Source organism: Rhinolophus hipposideros (genome assembly GCF_964194185.1).
Source record: "Rhinolophus hipposideros genome assembly, chromosome: X".
NCBI classification, from domain to species: Eukaryota; Metazoa; Chordata; class Mammalia; order Chiroptera; family Rhinolophidae; genus Rhinolophus; species Rhinolophus hipposideros.
The window spans coordinates 112,110,013-112,129,526 of NC_138046.1; the positions used below are offsets into that span (position 1 = coordinate 112,110,013).

General features: G+C 38.4%; 1 protein-coding gene across 1 annotated transcript in view; it reads right to left on the reverse strand.

Moving 5' to 3' along the window:
- Window positions 1–19,514, reverse strand: part of PHEX (phosphate regulating endopeptidase X-linked) — a 191,850-nt gene that overhangs the window by 70,759 nt on the left and 101,577 nt on the right. The gene's annotated exons all lie outside the window — the stretch shown is intronic.

The window sequence follows — 19,514 nt, forward strand, 5'->3', positions numbered from 1 at the left end:
ATGAGTCTTAGAGAATGATTAGGATTTCAAAATGCAGAGCTGAGCAGAAGGACACTCCAGGAGAAGAAACAGCGGGGGCAAAGACAGGGAGATGGAAACAAAGCGCATGTGGGAGAGATGAGGTAGCTGCTGTAGTTGGACTAGAAAAGCACAAGGGGTGAAAAGGAGAAAACAGTGCAGAAAAAAATGTCCTGGGCCAGATCACAGGGATTCCCAAATGCCATACTAAAGAGTCTAGATTTTATTTTACAGATAAGAGAGAACTGAATATTTTTAGCAGGAGTAAAATGGGATGAGTCACCCTTCAGCAAGATTATCTGTGCAACACTGTGAATGATAGCCAGGATGTCAGAAAGATTGGAGGTAGGGGGTCCAGACTAATTTAAGAGGCATTGTAACCATCCTTTTGATAGTCATACTAATTATTCCCTGTGTTTTGCAGCATATAGGGAATAAAGGAAAAATCACCTTGGGCACATACAAGGAGCCTCCACAGCAGGGACTGGCAAACTCTGGCCCCTGGGTCAAATTTAGCCCCCTTATCCCCCATATCTGTTTTTATAAATAAAGTTTTATTGGAACACTGCTGTGTCCAATCAATTACGTGTAATATATGGCTGCTTTTGCACTACAACGGTGTTGTTAACCATTTGGTACTAAAACCCTGTCACCCACAAAGCCTCAAATATTTACTACCCTGTTTCCCTGAAAATAAGACCTAGCCAGACCAGCAGTTCTAATGCATCTTTTGGAGCAAAAGTTAATATAAGACCCGATATTATGTTATATTATATTATATTATATTATATTATATTATATTATATATTATTAAACCCGGTATTATATATTATATTATACCCGGTCTTATATTAAATTTTGCTCCAAAAGATACATTTGAACTGATGGTCCGGCTAGGTCTTAATTTCGGGGAAACATGGTACCTGGTTCCTTATAGAAAAAGTTTCCCAACCCTTGCTCTAGAGCAGGGGTGTCCAAACTGTGGCCCGCGATCCATTTTTTATTGGCCTGCAGCAAATTCCAAAAACATATTTAGTTTACTTAAATAAACCAGGTGAGGCAATATGTACTTCACCTCGAGTGAGTGGCCTGGCTGTTTGTGTATCTTACCATATATGGCCCTTGGTGAAAAACGTTGAAAAAAGTTTGGACACCCCTGCTCTAGAGCAACTTTACAGTCCCACATGAAAATGTGTCTCTCTCCTCTCCCCAGATTCTGGGTTTCACAAAAACAAAAGAGCAGCTTACGCAAAGAGTAAGTACATTGTCAGGGCTCTGCCCAGATCCCGTGGAATCCCTTTTATCACTTCTGTACATCCCTCCCCAGCATCTATGTTCTTTTTCTTTTCTAATGGCCAACCCCTGAGACTCTCTGAAGGCCTGGGGAGTTTATCTACCTCAGCCCCCACACCCACACCCACCCCAGCAGCCCTCAGCTAATGACTGACTGTAGCAGGACTATGATAGCCCCACTCCTTTGCCACAATTCAGGATAAACCATGAGGTATAATTTGCACTCCAGGGTCCCTGCCAGGACAAGGCTGAGACTTACCCTGAAATCGCATCCTTGCCTGTTTCTCACCCTTCCCTGTCCGTCTTCCCCCATTCCCTTGCTGCTTTCTCTTGGGAGCACTCGCTGAATAAATCATAAATCACTTGCACACAAATCCGTATCTTCAGCTTTGCCTCCAGAAGACCCAACATGAGATACCAGGCAACCCCAAACACATTGGTTTTATTCTAGCAAAGCAAAACCAGTGATCTTTGCACAGTGTTCATGGTAACGAGTTTTTCTCCTTTAGTCCCTTTCAATTTTCCTCACTCAAAAAATAAATAGAATAAGATAGTACGTTTTCCTTATCTTCTTTGAAATAATTCAAGTATTAAATATATCAGCAGAAACCTGAAACTCAAGACTCAGATAGGATTTTACAAGCGCTGTAGGACATAGTCATAATGGGTTTTGCTGTTCCAGAGACTCAAATATAGCATAGATCAAATTCTGCCTTCAAAAGCCAGTGAGTTACACTGAAAGCCTGGTGCAACCCACAAACCAGATACCTAGAAGTTACAACTCTCCCGTCAACACCCAATAATATGTCATATGTCTATAAGCTAACTTGTTTCAAGATTGTTTTATTATTTCCCCCACTGTATTTAATACCTCATTGTATTTTATCAGCTCAATACAAGTCACATGCATAACTATAGCAAACAGAGAGCTCCAGATAGTCGCCCCCAAAATAAAGAAATATACAAGCTGAGTCATCCACAATTGTTTTCTGAAGATTGGTCTTTCCAAAGTATGCTGATGAATTATGACTGTTTTTCAAACCTCACGCCCTGGGACCCCCACTGCACTATGGAGCTTCACAGAATATATTACCTTCCGCACTGCATATGCCAGTTATTGAATCCTTTTTTATTATTTATTTAAAAACATCATGACTTGAAGACACAGAGATACAGAGGATACAGAGATACAAAGGATCCCTATTCATCTTCCAAGGAGACCCGGGTAAAATAAGATAATAATACTGGTAGCAACATTGCCAACATCTAAATGGAGTGCTCTTCTTCCCAAATGTACTATGTATGTATGCCTTTATTCAAACTCAAATGCTCCTCTGCCAGACAGTGTGTTGTCAACTCCACATCATCCCACCCCATCCCATTCTCCATTCTTCTCTGAGAAGCTTCAGAACTACATCTCCCAAAACCCCATGGGGTATGACTCCAGGTTAGACTCTGTCAATGAGAAGCACTCACAGGAGATTTGAAAGGTAAAAGAGAGGAGACACCATTTATTCATTTGTGCTTGGTAGCCACGGGAGGCACAAAGGTACCTGCGGACAGCAGATACAGCGCTTTGCCAGCAGCTTCCAGGCATTCTCCTAAGAAGACCGCTTCTGTGTGAAGGCAGCAGAGATCATTGGAAAACTCTACCCTTCATTCCTCAGCTCTTCCAATGGTTGCACAAGCCTCCAATTTCCCATATTATATACCCTCCTGCTTGATATACTTCAAAAGGCATCCATTTTCCTGAATATACTCTAACTGATATACCCTTTAAGGCAAATAGTGATCACATCACTTTTTAACTTTTTCAAAATAGAAGAAACGAAGCACCAGTTTGATGGCTTATTGAAGGGTAAAATATTAGTGAGGAAGACCTAAAATCCATTACCCCCCAGGCTACATGGACAAGAAGAAAAGGCAAGTCCCACTGCAAATACTGAGAAAACCATAATATAAATAGATAATAGCCTGCATATTATGTCCTGCAAAAAATATTTCCTAGGCTGCTTGTGGCTGATCAAAAACTCCAGCATTTTCCTTAACCAGTGCATGCATTTCCATCCCTTATTCACACAAACCTCTGGAAAGGGGCTCCACACGACAACCACCTATTGTCTACTCAATATCCATTCTCCTGTCCTTCCCTTACTATCAAACCCCAATTCTGCTCAGGGTGACAATGGACCCAACAAAAAATAGCTGCATCCCCCAGCTTCCTTTGCAGCTAGAGTTCGCTGTGGAAGGAGATTCTGGCCAGCGACATATAACCATGTCCTTGTTCTACTTCCAAGAATCCATTTTAAAAAGAGAGACTCAGTGGCATATGCTTTCTGCCTTTAGTCCAGAATTTCTCAACATTAGTACTACTGACATCTTGGGCCAGATAATTCTTGTTGTGGGAGCTGTCCTATAGACTGTAGGATGTTTAGCAGCATCTTTGGCTTCTACACACTAGATGCCAGTAGAAACACCCATCCTCCAAGTTGTCCCAACCAGTAATGTCTCCAGATATTGCCAAATGTCCCTCAGGGACAAAATCACACCCAAGTGAAAACCACTGCTTTAGCCTTTCCTCTTCTTCCTTCCTGTAATGCTGACACAATGCCAGAGATAGAATAGCCATCTTACAACAACAAGGCAACAGACTTGAGGAAGAAAGTTACATGCTATAGATGCGGAAATGAAAAGTTGATGATATCTGGAACCCATCATGTCAGGCCTGAACTGCATCCTTTTCCACTCTATAACGTGAGGAAAATAAACCCCTTATTTGTTTGAGGCACTATAATATAAGACCTGATTATATATTATATTACATATGTTATATTATATTATTATATTATATTATATTATTATGTTATATTATTATATTATAGACCCGGTTTTATATTATAGTAAAATAAGACCGGGTCTTATATTAATCTGTGCTCCAAAAGACTCATTAGAGCTGACTGTCCAGCTACGTCTTATTTTTGGGGAAACACTGTATGTCATGTTTTCCATTAGCTGTAGCTGAATGGAATCCCAACACACTCTCCTTTTCCTCAAATATAGTTTGAAGGAAAAAAAATAGTACCTATTTCATAGGGTTGTCTGCAAGGATTCAGGATGACATGGCATGTAAAGCATACTTTTATGCCTTTGTCCAGAGAACGTGATGAATAAATGTGGACTATATACTACACAGAGGAAGCAAAACCATGACTTCTTCCAAGGATTTTCAGTAACTGTTGTGTGTATATTTGGAGGGTCTTTCAGGGCAGCTTAGGCCAGATTACACCCTTAATGAAATACCTGAACTCCCCTGTGGAATACTGCCACTCTCTTTGGTCACAAGTCCAGTTTCAGGGGGCCACACAAAGTGGTGACAAAGGCTATTGAAGCAACCCTGTGATCAATGGGGAGAGAAATGTGCCCACAAAATTCTTGGAATGTGGGGGGAGATTTCCAGAGCTAAGGTAGACTGTAAGCATGAGCCAAGAGAATTCAGGCTAGTCATACCCCAAACAAAGTCTGAGGACTCTTTCAAGGGCCACTATTTGCACACCTTAGAAAATGGACAACATACTGTCTAAGGCAATATACAGATTCAACATAATTCCTATCAAACTACCAAGGACATTTTTCACAGAAATAGAATATATAATCCTAAAATTTATAGGGAACTATAAAAGACCCCGGAAAGCCACGGCAATCTTGAGAAATAAGAACAAAGTGGGAGGTATCACGATACGTGACATCAAATTATACTACAAGCCTATAGTAATCAAAGCAGCATGGTACTGGCATAAAAACAGACACATAGATCAATGGAACAAAATAGAGAGCCCAGAAATAAATCCATGCCTAGATGGTCATTTAATCTATGACAATGGAAGCAACAATTTACATTGGGGTAAAAAAAAAAATGAAGCTGGACCACCTCCTTACACCATATACAAGAATAAATTCAAAATGGATTAAAGACTTAAATGTAAGATCTGAAACCATAAAACTCCTAGAAGAAAATATAGGAAGAAAGAAGGTTTGCAGACATTATGTTTAGTAATATTTTTACTGATATATCCCCTCAGGCAAGAGAAGAGAAAAAATAAACATATGGGATTACATCAAACTAAAAAGTTTTTTTCACAGCAAAGGAAACCATCAATAAAGCAAAAAGGCATCCTACTGAATGGGAGAAGATATTTGTCAATGATATATCTGATAGGAGATTAACATGCAAAATTTATACAAAAACTCATTCAACTCAACACCAAAAAAACAAACAACCCAATTAAAAAATGGGCAGAGAACATGAAGAGACATTTTTCTAAAGAGGACATACAGATGGCAAAGAGACACATGAAAAAATGCTCAACCTCAATAATCATTAGAGAAATGCAAATAAAAAAACACAATGAGATATCACCTCACTCCAGTCAGAATGGCTATCATCAATAAATCAACAAACAACAAGTGCTGGCGCGGATGTGGAGAAAAGGGAACCGTTGTGCACTGTTGGTGGGATTGCAGATTGGTGCAGCCACTATGGAAAACAGTATAGAGGTATCTCAAAAAACTGGAAATGGAACAACCTTATGACCCAGCAATTCCACTCCTAGGTATCTATCCAGAGAAATCCAAAACACTAATTTGAAATAATTAATGCACCCCTTTGTTTACTGCAGTGCTATTCACAATAGCCAAGACATGGAAACAACCGAAATGCCCATCAGTGGATGACTGGATTAAGAAACTGTGGTCAATTTATACAATGGAGTATTATGCAGCCATAAAGAAGAATGAAATCTTACCATTTGCAATGATATGGATGGACCTGGAGAACATTATGCTAAGTGAAATAAGTCAGACAGAGAAAGACAAATACCATATGATCTCACTTATATGTGGAATCTAAAGAAAAGAGCAAATGAACAAACTAATCAGAAACAGTTTCAGAGACATAGAGGAAAAAATGAGGGTTGCTAGATGGGAAGAGAGTGGGGATGAGAGAGAAGGTGAGGGGATTAGAAAGCACAATCAGTAACCACAAGATTGCCACAGGGATTCGAAAGTCAATTCGGGGAATATAATCAATGACATTGTAAAGATTCTGTAGGGTATCCGATGGATACTTGTCTTATTAGGGAGACCACTTCAGGGACGGTGTAGGTGTCTGTCCACTGCAGTGTACACCTGAAGCTGAATATTAATGAATGTCAAATATATATATACATATATATATATATAATATATACAAATATATACATATATAATATGTATATATATGTATGTCACAGGATGCAGAGTATAGCATAGGGAATAAAGTCAGTGGAAATGTAATGGCTGTATACAATGTCGGAGGGGTAGCAGATTGGGGGGGATATCACTTTGTGAGGGGTATAAATGTCTATTGCATTGCTTTGTACACCTGAAACTAATAATAATAAAATAAAATACAAAAAAAATTATATGTATATATTTACTACGAGATATTTATAAATACAGGAAATTACAAAGAATGATACATCAAAAATTCATTTAACCACCTTCTAGATTTTTTAAATATTATTTTTCCATATTTGATCCAGATCTTTTTTCAAAGGAGATAAAGCATTACAGAGATAGTTGAACCTTTATTATACCTTTGTCTAATTATAACCACAATATCAAAAAAGAAAAAAGAAAATGGACAAAAGAAACACTATGAAAGCTAATCTAGGAAAGACCAAAGGAAAAGGTTGCCTTTAGTATTTGTCATCTTGGTTTCTGCCTTCTCATCCTTGCTCTTTCCTGTATCCGTCCCTCCCAACACCCAGTAGGCCCTGGGTGCTCATACCATTTGCTCTCCGATCATACCCAAATTGGCCTTTCCTTGGCGATACACTGTGCTCCAAAGTCATCCCTCCCACATCGAAACTGTTATTCCCTCAAAACAGCCTATCCATTAGCTGTCAATGGGGCCTCAAACTAATTTACAATAAAATGTGAGTGACTAATAGCAATCTAATGTATAACCCTGAAGAAATATCTGCATTGAAAAGAGTGGTTCATCCCCCAAAGGGAGAAACCCAATTATAAGGGCGGGTTTTGTAGCTGAGAGAACCTTGCTTCTGATACCACCCCAATTACACCACGCTTCTTCCACATAATCAACACTGCGTTCCCCACATGGAACACAGTGGCAAGGCACATAGCAAGGGAGCGATGCTCAATAAATAGTGACTTGTATAATGATGGATTTAGTAGATAAACTCACTCTGATCAATGTCAACAACGGTATCGGAAAAGATGAAAGTTTATAATATGATCAAGAACATCATTCAGTGCTGCTCACATCAAGGCACATTTCCACATTATCTGATCTTACCATAGGAGAAAAAATGGGGCAAAAAGCAAGAGACTTTGTGAGAACCTAGGGAACTTTCTTTAAAATGGAGCAATGTTTAAAATCCATTGGAATTGAGCCTTGATGACAACCAAAAGTATATTTTTTTAAAAATATGAGCTATTTCAATCAGTTGACAGATACTGAGAATGCACTGTAGGTTCAGGACTCTTCTTGGTGCTAAAGGAACATAAAAATATATAAATGATCCATGGCCTCGCAGTGTTTGTATAAAAAAACTGAGGAAAAACATTCTATAACAAGGTGCCATTATTGCGATTACAAAGTATCAGCAGTACCTTAATTTTCTGAACCTCTGTGGTCCTCAGTTTCCTTATCTGTAAAATGTAGATAAGTTTACTTCTAATACCAATACAGTGAAACAGAGAATTGAAACAAGTACTTGGATAATAAAAGAATAGGGAAAGGAGAAGTTGGATTACCAGATCAGGAATGGTCATTACTTTTTCTATAAAAGGCCACACAGTAAATAATCTCGGTTTTGCAGGCCATATGGTCTCCATCGCAAGTACGCAACTCTGCTGTTGTACGTGGAAAAGCAACTGTAGGTGACACAGAAACGAATGGCTGTGGCTGTGTTCTAATAAAACTTTCTGTATAGATACTAAAATTTGAATCTCATATAACTTTTATATATCATGATACATTCTTTTTTTGATTTTATATAAACCATTTAAAAATGTAAAATCCCATCTTAGCTTATGGGACATACAAAAACGGGCAGTATGCCCGTTTATGAGAATATGGCCTGAGAGCCATAGTTTGCTGGGCTGACAAAGATAATTCAATGAGGGTAAATTGTTCATTAAGTTGTGCAAGGCCTAGTATCCAGTAGTGTACAAACTGAACCATTCTGAACAGTGTGGAGGGTGTGGAGAAAGTGTGTGAGAGAGAGAGAGAGAGAGAGAGAGAGAGAAAGAGCACATATACATGCGTGACTTAACTACTGTATTTTTGTTTTGTTCTTTGCTGTTACTAACATAAACCGGAGGTGCCAAAAAATGTATACAAGTGGACACTTTGGTCAACATTGCTCAAGCAGTAGTTCACCATAACCAGAAGTGTCTGGACACTGATGGTAACCACTTTGAGCACCTCTTGTAATTGCAGAAATCAAACGTGACTTGTATTCATCTTTTGTTATCGGTATATATTGAGTATTACAATTTTCATAGTTTTTTTCCTTTCTTAAAATGTGTATACATTTTTTTGGCACCCTCTGTACATGCAACAAATCTTAATTGCTTGGCAGTTTATTCCTTGCCCTAAAGTCTTAGGGCTAGAGCATTCAAAATCACAATTAATTTCTGTGGAGAAAACAGAGTTCATCAAGTGAAGATTATTAGTTTGAGAAAAGAGAATATCACAAACGAACTCAGAAAAGGAACATTGAAAATTTAAAACACAACATGATTTAAACTCTCAAGTTACCCCCTCCCTCCCAGAATTTTCCAAAAAGTATACTACAACTTGATGGTGCTAGGGGAAAGAACAGAACCAAATATAATATGCTTGATTTGTCTGTGAACTCTAAAATAGCATGTAATTTTTATATAGATGACCAAACCGATTTAAAGATTGGTTAGGTTGACTGCTTTACTCCTAAGTTTTTAAAGCCACTTAGAACTAAGCTGATCGGCAGAAAGCAAGATGAAAAGCTCATTTGTTTTAATCCCCACTGATTTGACTATTTAAAACAGTCAGGTAAATTCTCAAATGTCTTGCATGCATTACATCAAAGGGAGAGCTTTAATCACTTAATTAAACAGCTTTGTGTTTCCTCCACATAGTTAAGACTCAGCATGGTTTTTTTTTATTAATTTAACCAACATAAGAAAAAAATGGAACAACTGATGATCAACTGCCCTTTTAAAAACAATTTATAGCACAACTTTCTTAAGCTTGCAATGGCTTTGAAAGCTCCAGTCAGGCTTAACCACACGAAGGCCTCATTTTCACTGATGAGTTCTGTAATAACTAGCAAACATCAATCAAAATGCTGAGCTTTAAGCATGCGGAAGTTCAGGAGACTGTACATAAATTATGGTATCCTTCAAAACAATGGCAGTTTCCATAATGCCAAACAAATGATTGGCTGAAGACATTATCCTAAGCAGAGCTAATGGTATTGATGAAAATTAGCCTGGGGAACAGGCTTTAATATCCTTTGGGGCTATCTGGATCCCACAAATAATAACGATGCAGTTATCTAACAAATCAAATTTTATCTTCTCGATAAGAATGACACTGATTTATTATGAGTCTTCAAAAACTTGAATTCTGCAAATTGCTTTTGGGTGTGGTTCACAGGCTCATGCATCATGCTGGAGCAGAGGATAGATAAGTGTCCCCATGAATCAGAGGGCTTTCTAAGTGCAAAGCACAGTTCTGATTTTACAAGAGCTGGAAGACAGGAAAGCTCAGATTTCAGGTCTCCCATCCTTAACCCTGCCTGAGGAAGTCCCAAGACAGCAGACAATCCCCATTGTTCTCTGACAGGGACAACATTCTAGGAAAGCATGTTCCAAAATATAAACAAGCTCCATCTATCTGTCCTCTCTCTTGAAAACACCAACTCTATGTATCTAGGAGATGGGCAGTTTTTCCAGTCTGAAAAGGAAAACTCCTCAGGCCTAGGGAAATCATAATTGAGCCATAATGGCACTAAACATTTCCCTGGTGTCTTTGTGATGTCCTCTCACTTGGGTGAGCACTGCATGCAACAGTTAAAGAAAGAAAACAACATTTGGGTTTTCTTAGTAAATAGATGGCGCAGTGAGTAGCAATAGAGTTAAGAACCCAAAACCATTCTGTGATTAATCCATAAAACAACACATCCCTCTGAGGCTCGGGAAATATTACCTTAAAAATAGAGGTAATTCTCATGTATTCTATTTAAAACTGAATAAGAGAGTGGCCAGATCATATCATTTAAAAAAAATGTCTTTTCATTACTTGCAATTACATGTAGTAAATTGCTTACAAAGTTTTGCAAATAGAACAGCTGCTAGACCTGCTCAAATGAGTATCCTAAGCCTCAATTAGCTGAATACATTTGTCAAGACATAGCCAAGATTAAAAAAAAAAAAAAAAGCCCAAGAGTCTGAACAATCCTACATTATAGTTAGGCTTTTATATGGGTCAAAGTAAATAACATATTTCTCTGTCCCACAAGCAGGGCTCTATCATCAGGGGTCAGTAAACTACAACCCGCAGGCCAAAACCAGCCCACCACCTGTTTTTGTAAATAAAGTTTCATTGGAACTTTGTTTTATTGGAACAGTGGAGTCCAGAATACGCCACTGTAGCATAAGAATTATTTTGACATGAAGGCATTTAAGAATCAACAATCGTAGAAAGAGGCTTTCTCTGTACTCCCCTTCTCTGCCTAAAAGCAGAGTCTTCCAAAAGAATTCCACTGTCATAAGTACGCCTTAATGGGCGCTTCCCCTACTAGGGGGATAGAAAAGAACGACTCCTATCACTAGAGAACTCAGCGCCAGGATGAGAAACTATATAAACAGACCTTGTGAAATAAACATTACCTTCCATTAGTTTCCCCCATGTATTATATTTCTCAGTCATTTCTCATTATTTATTGGCCCTTGAAATCCTAACACCTTCCCCTTGTTAAAATGGTATGTAAGGCCCAAATTATCACTGCTTCTTTTAGCTGCATTTTCTGTGAACTCCCATATACTCAAGAGAATAAACTTTGTCTTTTCTCTTGCTAATCTGTCTTTTGTCAGTTTAATTCACAGGACCCCTAACACTGAACGTAAAAGGGTAGAGGAAAAGTTTTTCGTTTCCAACAATAGCCATGCTCATTTGTTTACATATTGTTTATGGCCACTGTCATGCTACAGCTGCAGAGTTGAGCAGTTGCAAGAGACCATAGCACCTGCAAAGCCTAAAATATGTACTATTTGGTTCTTTGCAGAAAAAGTTTGCCAACACCTTTTCTACATAAGAGTTTCTCAGATTTTTCAAACCTAATAGTAAAGACAGCAAGGGAAAACTAAGGGGTAAAGACTAATTTTTTATTGAAGTATAATTGACATACAAAATTATATTAGTTTCAGGTGTACAACATAATGATTCAATATTTGTATACACTGCTAAATGATCACCATAATAAGTCTAGTTGCCATCTGTCACCATACAAAATTACAAATTAATTTTCTTGTGATGAGTTCAAGATTTACTCTCAGCAACTTTCAAATACGCAATACAATGTTATTGACTATGGTCACCATGTTATACATTACATCCCCATGACTTATTTATTTTATAACTGGACGTTTGTACCTCTTGACCCCCTTCACCTATTTCTGTCCACTTCCCAACCCCCATCCACTCTGGCAACCACCAATCTGTTCCCTGTAACTATGAGTTTGATTTGTTTTGTTTTTCAGATTCTACATATAAGTGAAATCATTTAGCATAATACTCTCAAGGTCCATCCATGTTGTCACAAATGGCAAGAGTTAAATCTTTTTTATGGCTGAGGAATATTCCATTGTGTGTGTGTGTGTGTGTGTGTGTGTGTGCACGCGCGTGCGCCATATCTTCTTTATCCATTCATCCATAGACCATCGGTGCACACTTAGGTTGCTTCCATATCTTGGCTATTGTTAAAAAAAAATGTTGCAATGAACATAGGAATGCACATATCTTTTAACATTAGTGTTTTCGTTTTCTTCAGATAAATACCCAGAAGTAGAATTGCTGAATCACAAGGTAGTTCTATTTTTAATTTTTTGAGGAACCTCCATATTGTTTTCCATAGCGGCTGCACCAATTTGCAATCCAACCAACAGTGCATGAGGGTTGCCTTTTCTCCACAGCCTCACCAGCATGTTACTTCTTGTCTTTTTGATAACTGCCATTGTAACAGGTGTGAGGTGATATCTCGTTGTGGTTTTGGTTTGCATTTCCCTGACGATTAGTGATGTTGAGCATCTTTTCATGTACCTGGTGGCCATGTGTCTGTCCTCTTTGGAAAAATATCTATTCTGATCTTCTACCCCTTTTTTAATTGCATTGTTTGTTCTTTTTGCTATTGAGTTGTATGAGTTCTTTATGTATTTTGGATATTAACCCCTGTTTCATCAAGATATAAACATGTACTTAAACTTGTAATAATGTTTCAAGTTTTGCTTAGGTAAATACCTGAATTTTAAAACAGAGCCAGCATACAGATATTAACCAAAAATGGAAATTAATATCATCAAAAAATTGATGTACTTTTGGGGGTAAAGGAAAAATGCATACAAATTATTAAAAATCATTTTCAAATGTCGAGATTCAAAGGGCTGAAAAATGCGCATGCAACATCTGGTCCCTAACACCTAACATTTCTCAGATAAATTTAATCAGCTACTTAATCCTCCTCCAATTGTTAAATTACTTATTTAAACAGGAGGCAAGCTAGAGATTAATTTAAATAAACATATCCCATTCTCTCATCAACAGCTCGATTGAGTGGGAATTGTCATCATTCTTTCCATTAAGATTTACCTCTGACATGAACAATTCTTTACTAGCCTAAAAGAACTTTTGAACTACCTTCCATATAACATTGGGGGAGAGATCAAAGGAGATAATTTTGCGGAATTATTAAATTAGACAAATGTGAATTGTCATACAGTTTTTCTAACAAAGGGGGCTGCTGCAGAGTCAATGCCCATATACATTGCGTGTTCCTCTGACATTGGAGTCCTCTAGTTCAGGGCTTTTCAAAGCTTTGTCTTTGGACTGGCAGCATCAGCATCACTTGGGAGCTTGTTAACAACGCAAAATCATGGACACACCTCAGACCTACTAAGTCAAAATGTCTCTGATTGGCAACCCAAGACTCTGCATCATAACAAACCTTGCCATTAGGTGGGGTTTCTCAACCTCAGCACTGTTGACATTTGGGCTAAATTATTCTTATTTTGGGGGGGGGTCTGTCCTGTGCATTGTGGGATGTTTAGTGGCATCCCTGGCCTCTACCCACTAAATGCCAATAACTCTCCTCCCTCCTTTCCAGTTGTGACCAACAATGTCTCCAGACCTTGCCAAATGTCCCCTAGAAGTATGATATCACCCCGGGTTAAGAACCACTGCTGCAGGAGATTCTCACGCATGCTCAAGTTTGAAACATTCTTTGCTCTAGATTGTGGTACTTGCCAAGCCTTCAGGACCCACTTTTGGGAACTCTGACACTGTATTATCCATTCACAGGGAGAGGACTCATCCACTCCTTCAATATTCCTCAGGCGTTTCACTAATAGTCACCACTATAGTGCCATTAGGTGTGCTTTATGGAGAAAACACCACGATCATCTCTCCCACCAATTTGGGAACGTGCTGCAGGCATTTGCAATTTAACCTAATTTCTGGCCAACACCACCTAAATCCCAAGATGATAGGTAGGGGCAAAGAATTAATCAACAATTGGAAAATGCTTTGCAACTAGCAGTCACAATACAAATACACCCCAAGATCTCAGACATGTTCAGATTAAAAGTTCTAATAACTTTTCTCTCAATTATTTGGCAAAATGCATTTTTAAGTACTTTGAGGCATCTAAAAAGTCACGTTAATACAATTACAGTTCACTGAAAAATTAGCATGCAATCCAGTTTGAAAGCTAAAATCAGTCATAGCAGGGTAATATTCCATTTAATTATAAAGATTAATTCAACCTTCATTTATTTGTGCATGTGTTTGGTCTTTTCATTTTTCACAGAACACCCAAGATTCAAATACCATCTGGTAGAATTGCTGCACAAGTGTCAGTAGCATCTATTAGAGTTGCAGATTTCATTTCAAAGTAGAATTGATAAAAGGACAAGGGGAAAAAGGGAAAAGAGGAAGGTGAATGCAACAGAGACTAAATTTAAAAATGAGATTTTCCACCAATTCGATGGGCCTGTATTCCTTGCTCTCCTTTGTTCCCAGCCATGCCACCTGCACAAAACAGTCCCAAATAATAAGTCCTGCCATCCCAATTTACCGTATTTTCTGAAACGGCCAGGTGAAGACTCAAACAGTGTTGTGAATAACAGTGTGAACTATAATTATGAATTACACCTACTGTTTTCTAAAATGTATTTAAGACTTCCTTAAAACTTGGTATTAGTCACATGGTGATTAAGACTGATCACTTTCTTCATCATAACATCAGTTCAATATTCGACCTTTTATTGAGTGACTACTAATTGCCTAACAAGCACTACACTAGAAAACATCTTTTAAAAATGTTATTGAGTTATAACATACACAAAGTATACAAATATTACGCGTACAGATCAAAGATTTTTTAAACGCATACACATACCTGTTAGTAGCACTGAACAGTATTTAAAACATTTATAGTACCCAGAGGGCTCCCTTGGATGCCTTGCCAGTCAATAATGCTTCTACGCACAAGATAACCACTATTCAGACTTCTATCTCCATAGATCAGTTTTGCCTGTTCTTGAACTTCAAAAAAAGTGTGCACTCTTTGGGATCTGGCTTCTTTCACACAATAGTACACCTGTGAAATTCTTCCATGTTGTTGTGTGTAGCAGGAGTTGAGATACACAGTTTAATAAATTGCATTCCTGCCCTCAAGAAGTTCATAGTCAGTCACATATGGAAAGCAGGACGTAAAAAAAAATTAAAAAATAAAAATAAAAACCACTAGAAGAATGTAGAGGATGGGATCAGACAGGATGGGATAGAATGGGAAGGGAAGGATCTTGTGAAAAGGTCATCCTCAAAGAGTAGATCTCAAAGCTAAATGGAATTAGTAACAATAGAAATAACATTTTTAATAATAACAAAAGTAATGCTCTTTGCTGAACCCCTACTATGGACCAGGTACATCTTCCTTATCACATCTAAATTTTACTCAACTCTACCAGATGGGTACAGATCATCTCCATTTCACAGCTGAAGAAGTTGAGACTCAGAAACGGGAAATAATTCTCTCCAAGTCCCATAAGAAATAAGGGCCAAAACCAGCTCCTGAACCCAGATTAATTTAGCCTTAATCTGACTTCAAAAAGCCCATGTTTTCCCAAAACACATCATATCTGGGAGGATGAAAAATATTCTATTACATCAATATTATTCATTTTTATAAAACCAAATTAACATGAAAATGTGTAATATACAGACCACTTCTGTATCAGTAACCATATTCAACATGACAAGACAAATAACATTTTCAGCTATAAGAATAACAAGACACTTGCAGACAGAGTTTAAGTATACTTTTAAGAATTTCTCCATCCCTTTAGGGAAGACCCTAAAAGTCTTCCCATTAAGCTTCTGGTCCTGCACACCAGTGGGACTAAAACCTTGACTGAGAGCCCCTGGCAGACCAAGACTTGACCAAAAGGGGTGATCAAAACAGAAAAGGAATGGCAAGAAAGTATTTCTAGTTGGTCTATTTTTCAGATCAGTCAAGGTAATGAGATAAATGAGATTTCACCAGTAGAAGAAAGGTTCCAGGGAATGGGGCCCCAGGGAGAGAAGGTTGTCAACCTCAGGGCAGAGATCCACTGGCAAAAACCACTCTGAGAAACGGAGTCTAGCGTGAGCATCCTTGGCCCAAGAACTCCCCCCGCCCCCCGTCATCCTCCCATTTCAAAAGAGGAATAAGATCTCTCCCTTAGGGATCTTTGCATTGTCATAAAGACAAATGAGAGCCAGTTTGAATTTTGAATCACTTAGAGTCAAAACTTTCCTGAAGCTTAAACCTGACTGGATTTGGGGTTAGAAATGCAGGAACGTATAGTAAGCAGATCAGGAAACTTTGGACTTACCCCAGAAGCCCATGAGATGGAACATGGGCCTTCTGAGCAGCGAGTCCTTGGTTCCAAATTTGGACCCCCCAAAAGTGACAATTTGGTCCTGCATTATCTGCTTGTAAGAAGATATTAAAAGCAACATGTAACTTTCTGCTGCTATGATAGCCATACCTATGGGTGTGACATATGTCAGTGTGAATCGCATGGGTCCAGGTGCTTTGCTGCCTTGTATCTCTCAGACAGCCAAGAGTACAAGCCTCCATCCCTTCAGCCCAAACTCCAGAGGTGACTGGAGGAAGACAGGTGAAGGAAATGCAACCCAAAATCTTCTGCCTCCAGAATTCAGACCTGGTTATTTATTCTGGGATTCCCATGGGCCACATTTTGGAACAAATCTAGCTCTGTTTTGATCTACCTTTGAAAAGGCAGCCTAGGAAAGGCCACCTATACTCCAGGCAAAGCAATGAGCCACAGCTAAGGGACAACGTGGGCTATTTGTAAACAGCAGCCTGAATGTCATCATCAATTATTCATCATTCAACAAAGCCACGGAGTAACTTCGTACAAAACCACTTCATGCTTACTCAAGGTTCAGCCCAATAAGAAGAAAGCAGCAAGGTGTTGGTCAAAAACTTGAAACTAAGAAATCTCTACACTAGGTTGGCAAGCTATGGCCTACAGACCAAATTCCAGCTGCTGCCTGTTTTTGTAAATGAAGTTTTATCGACACATGCAACGCCCATTTGTTCACATATCACCTATGGCTGTGTTCAGGCCACAACACTAGATTTGAGTGTTACGGCAGAGACCACATGGCCTGCATAGCCCAGAATATTTACCATCTGGTCCTTTACATGAACAGTTGGCCAACTCCTGCTCTACACTCTCACTTCTCAAAGTATGGTCCACGGTCCAGGGGTATTGGCCTCACCTGGGAACTTATTAGAAATGTAGAATCTCAGGCTCCACTCCAACCTTACTAAAAATGTGCATTTTAACAAGGTCCCTGGGAGACTAGAGTGTACATTCAAGTTTGAGCAACACTGCTCAAACAGGGCTCTGCTTCTCAAACTTCGCTGACTCATTATTCACAACAGCCAAGGCATGGAAACAACCTAGGTGTCCATCGCTGGATGAATAAAGAAACTGTGAGATATATACATATCTCATGCTATATATGATATCTATACATATATAGCACGAGTTATGTATATATAGTACACACACACACACACACACACACACACACACACACACACACAAGGGTGCCAAAAAAAAGTATACGTATTTTAAGAAAGGAAAAAAACTATTAAAATTGTAATACTCAATATATACCGATAACGAAAGATGAATACAAGTCACGTTTGACTTCTGCAATTATAAGAGGTGCTCAGAATGGTTACCATCAGCGTCCAGACACTTCTGATTATGGTGAACTACTGCTTGAGCAACGTTGACCAAGTACCCACTTGAGTAAATTTTTTTGGCAACCCTGGTGTGATATATAGACGATGTATTACAGAATTGTACACCTGAAACCTATATAATTTCACTAACCAATGTCACCCCAATAAATTTAATAAAAATTTTAAATAATAATAATAATAAAGACAGGCATCAAACCTCTCCCACTCATCCCAAGAATAAAAGTAATAAATACTGTCTGTAGTTTTTCAAAGGCAGCAGCTGTCGGCTTTGCTCCTGGAATTTCACTCTGAGGCTATCATGGCATTTCCCAATTACTTTCAACCCCAAATAATCACTAACATATACTGAAAAACTAAACACTTTTACAGTGCCACATTTAAAGTATTACTGTTTGCTGATACTGTTAAAATTTTTAAATATTTATGACTCCAAATTTCATCTTTTAATATAGTCCCATTGTTCCATACTGTTCAATTAGTTCTATTCCTTGGCATTAGCATCATTTTTGTAAAATGTATGGCATGGTCATATACCAGCCAGCCACTTATTTATATTCAATATTGAGAAGGAACACTGCAGAAATTTTCAGCAACTATAAAGTATACGTTACACGTACGTCCACTGAAATGCCCCTGACAGATGATAATTCACATCAACCTCTCACCCATTTTTCTGCAAATTTGCTTATTACCGGAACTCTGTATTTCAAGTTGGTAATGAGCCTCTCTCCTCCCCCATGACAAACAACAGTGAATATACTGCTCATTGGTGGAAGAACTAATTAAGGCACTCTTTTATAAATTGTTTAAAACAGTTTGTGGTGAAATAGAAGTCAAACATTATAGAGGATATATTGTTGTGCCAGGTAGCAAAAACGCTGTCAGAAAGAACTGAGACATGTCAAAATTCCCTAAAGGAAGAGCCTCAAGTTGGCCAATATGGAACAATTTGAGCTATAAAAGAATAATGATTCTAATGGATTTAAACAAATAAATACATAAAATCTCCTGAGTTTATCATGATACTAAAAAAAACTGCTTTGGCATCTTTGGAGATACTAGGGCACCAACTCACTGTGAAAATTAATAAATACAGACATTTATATGCCTCCTTTTCAGTAGTTTATATCAGTGTAAATTATATGTCAGCATAATCAAGTGGTTGGTGACAGGCAATCTTTTGTAAAACAACAACAACAAAAAACTACAGCTAATAAATGCAGAAAGAAGGACAGGATTTGAAAATCGCCAGTTGCAACCCCTAATGAATTCATGTATCTATGCAATATTATCAATGACTGTGCAAACAATTAAGACAGTGGTTTTCAACCCTGCCTGCACCTTTTATCTCCTGGGAAACATTAAAAAATGCTGACGCCTGGTCCCACCCCCCAGAGAATCTGAGACCATTGGTCTGGAGTGTGGCCTGAGCATTCGGGTTTTTTAAGCTCCCTGGGTGATTCTAAGGCGCAGTCAAGGAAGAGGACCACTGCTTGAGATGAAAGGTTGATGGGGAAGCTAAAATGGAAGGATCAGGCTGAGAACACCTGAACCCACTGCTAGACCTTTTCAGTGCCAGTGGGACAACCT